Source organism: Bos taurus, chromosome X, assembly GCF_002263795.3.
Source record: "Bos taurus isolate L1 Dominette 01449 registration number 42190680 breed Hereford chromosome X, ARS-UCD2.0, whole genome shotgun sequence".
In the NCBI taxonomy this organism is placed as follows: domain Eukaryota; kingdom Metazoa; phylum Chordata; class Mammalia; order Artiodactyla; family Bovidae; genus Bos; species Bos taurus.
The window spans coordinates 71,051,772-71,055,708 of record NC_037357.1 but is presented as its reverse complement, the minus strand read 5'-3'; the positions used below and the strand labels follow the sequence as shown (position 1 = coordinate 71,055,708).

Below are 3,937 nucleotides of genomic sequence, written 5' to 3'. Positions count from 1 at the left end.
TTATGGATTGCTATTGACATAGTGGATCTGATAATAACCAGTTCATGATGGTCAGCTCTAGTAGTAGTCACTGATGTCCCTTAGTCATGCGTTTAGTCTCTACTTAGGGTCTAGTGTTAGTTGTTCAGTCATGTACAATTCTTTGCAACACCAGGGACTGTAGCCCTCCAGGCTCCCCCGCCAATGGGACTCTCAAGGCAAAAATACTGGAGTGGGTAGCCATTCCTTTCTCCAGTGGATCTTACTGACCCAAGGATTGAACTCAGGTCTCCCACATCACAGGCAGATTCTTTACCAGTTGAGCCACTGGGGAATCCCCTACTAGGGTCTAGTAGCATATATAGGTCTTCTTTTCAAACATCAAGTAGTTATCTGCTGCAGAAGGCATGGCCTTGTTCCACTACCCTTTGAGTCTGTGTTATAACTCTCTAATTGGGGTCATAAAATCCACACAACATCCCCATCCACTATATCTTTAACAGCATCAAATCTGCCTGGTCATATGACCTAAAACCAGGCAGCATTCACCTTCATCTTTTCCAGACCATCTGTTATAGGTCTAAAATTAAGGCCCAATATTATATGCTCCCTTGATACCTGAAACCAGTAATGCCCCAAGTGGCTTAAAGCAAAGTTTCCCTTTGTGGATAATGTCTCCTCGTCAGACCACCATCCCTATCAAGGGTGCCAGGCACAGTTCCTGCTTATCCCTGGATAGTGGGTTTCAGTTCTCTGCCAGCCATATTTATTTATTTAATATAAATTATTTATTTTAATTGGAGGCTAATTACTTTACAATATTGTAGTGGTTTTGCCATACATTGACATGAATCTGCCACGGGTGTATATATGTTCCCCATCCTGAACCCCCCTCCCACTTCCCTCCACATCCCATCCTCTGGGTCATCCCAGTGCACCAGCACCAAGCACCCTGTCTCATGCATCAAACCTGGACTGTCTGCTAGCCATAATTATCCAAACAAGCCAATTTCATGTTCTGACAAAAACTAGGCAGCATCCTACTCTCTTGACATTATAAAGCCTGCCTTCTGCAGCCCTTTCTTGTTAACTCTATTTCAGGTTGCAACACACAGGTAGTATTATGTGACATATGGTGTCCTCCTTCCTTGGGCTGTGAGTATATATGACTCTCAAACTGCTGTTAATTTCATCTGTCCAGTGTTGGTTGTGTGTTTGACCAATGCCATAATTCTAGGGTGTTCCTCACCAATGGGGATGAATGGGAAGCAATTAAAATAACCTTTCTTACTGCTCATAGCCTTACTCAAAACTGAGCCTTTTAAAAGTCTTGATAAATGGGTAAGAACACTATTTCCAAGTGTAATATACCACTACATCCAAAGTTCAATGATGACTGCCAATCACTGGATTGCTTTTACATTGGAAGGGGATCCAATATAAGATTTCTGCCAGATGTTGAATACTCCAACCCAGTTATTACCCGTGGACTGCAGAAATAACAATGACATGGGTCCATAGAATCTCTGGCTCCACTGTCAGATTGATTTAGGCCAGAATTCCATGTATCATCCCGGCCTCCTTAAACTCCCATCTTACCTAATATGTCAGGTCCTTTAAGATCAATGTCATCTCCAACTTTATATCAAAGAGTTTTTTCCTTGAATATCTTTTGTCAGATATTAATATTGCTATATTCCTTTTAATTTTTTAAATTTTTATTTCATTCTTTGCATTTTCAGAACTTGTTTTTGTATCTGTGCACACAGTGGTCTTGGTCAATGACTCACCCATATTTTCTGCATCTACATGAAGTACTTTTGCTAAAGTTCTAAAAAATGCCTTTGTGGCCCTATGTCACATAGAATGGTGATGATCAGGAAATCCATTCACTCAATTATCATTCTATACAATGCACTCCTTGGTGCAGAAGATGGAGAGATGAATTTAAAAAAGGGAAAGAAGTCTCTCACTTCTTGAACTGGACACAGGAGTTCTCAAATTAAAACCAGAAATCATAAAAAGAGGGAGCAGGTGCTTACTGGCAACATGAATACTAGACACCAGACTGGACAGTGAACTGTATTTCCTTGCGAAGTTTTCAAAACACTCAACCAAGCACTGCCTTAAGTCCAGCAAGTACAATGCTCTGGAAGATTCCACCACAATGCAGTGGCTGGCATTTATGGATGAGGATGCAGGCTGAGCATTCCTGCCACAAACACCCCAGTCCCCTGATTCTAGCTGAAGGTGATGGCCTCCAGCTGCTGCTTGCCCTCTATGGCCATGGCACACTGCATGGCACTGGGGATTACCTTCTTCCACTCATTGGGCACATTGTTCTCCTGCTGCTTCAGATCAAACACCTTGGTAAAAGCCTTGGTGCAGGAGCCACACATGAAGGGCTTCTTGCCATTTTGCCTTTGCTCGTGGTCCTTGAGGTGGGACTTGTTCTTGAAGGCTTTGTTGTATATGTAACAGAGGAGGCACCTCTCCTTGCTGTGAACCCTCACATGCTTCTTTAAGTCTGGAGCATGGATGAATAACTTGCTGCACACCTTGCAGCTGTAGGGCTTGTAGCCTCCATGGGTCTTCAGGTTCTTCTTCATGTGTGCCTGGGTGGTGAAGCCTTTGGTGAACATCTTGTAGACAAAGGGCCGGTCAGCCATGTACAACTTTTTGTGCTTCCTCAGCCAGCCCTCATCTGAAAGCGTCTTCCCACAGGCCTGGCAGGTGATCTGTTCCTGGTGATGGTCATCCAATAGGTACTCAAACTTCATGTTGCTGGCAGCTGTGGTCCAGCCTGGAGTCTGTTCATCCTTCACTTTTCCCATCTCATCATTAAATGTTAAGGCATTGAGGGGTCTGGGATCCCAGATCCTTGGACTTGGGGGTCTCCATGGATTTGAATTCCTGGCGGTAGCTGTTAACTTGCCCTACTCCTCGATCCCCAGCTCTTTCAAGACTGTTTCCTGGACTCTGAACATCATCTTGGGTGACTTACTGTCCTTCTGACTTGCAGGGGAAGGGGGAGAAATGCCTCTAGTGTGTCACTGGAGGGACTGTTGTCCGCTTTCCGAGTTCCTCCATGTCTTCATTCTGAGTGTCAGCAGCATCTCCAATGGGGTAATTGATCTTGAGGTAGTACTTGCTTTTGGATTGATCATTATTTTTGCCTGGACTGGACACATCCAACTTCTGAGAACAGTTTATCAAAAAATCAGATACCAAGAATCTGACCCGATGACATCATTAAGTTAACATTTTTTTCCCCAACAGAAACCTTTAACCATTTACATATAATTCAAGACCTCTTCAAATATATCAGAATGGAAAAAAATCTGTTCCTATTACTGAAGAGATATCAACCTCAAGCTTATCAAAAAGCTTTCTAAAATAGGTACCACAGGGGGCAATGGTATATCTGTGTGCTCTGAACTTTACATCATCAGCCACAATTGCAATATTGAAAAATTCTCCTTCCAGGTTTTGCTCATGTAGTGTCTTCAGAGACAGAGTTTTATGATCTTCATCATATTTAATGGATGGTTTCAAACATACTGATTGAAAATTCCATGAACGCCCAAGACGGTGGAGGAATAGTACGAGGAGACCACTTTCTTCCCCACAAATTCATCAAAAGAATTTGAATGCTGAGCAACTTTCACAAAACAACTTTTGAATGCTGGCAGAGGACACCAGACACCCAGAAAGGCAGCCTATTCTCTTCAAAATGAGGTAGGACACTTCAGTGTCTGGTTTCCGCCCTGCAGCAGATGAATGGATAAGAAAGCTGTGGTACACATACACAATGGAGTATTACTCAGCCATTAAAAAGAATACATTTGAATCAGTCCTAATGAGGTGGATGAAACTGGAGCCTATTATACAGAGTGAAGTAAGCCAGAAGGAAAAACACCAATACAGTATACTAACGCATATATATGGAATTTAGAAA

At 42.7% G+C, this 3,937-nt stretch overlaps 1 pseudogene; it reads right to left on the bottom strand.

Annotated features, from left to right (window-relative positions):
• Window positions 1-2,219: 2,219 nt before the first annotated feature.
• LOC782337 (zinc finger and BTB domain-containing protein 14-like) lies at window positions 2,220-3,556 on the bottom strand (annotated as a pseudogene).
• Between the last annotated feature and the right edge of the window lie 381 nt (window positions 3,557-3,937).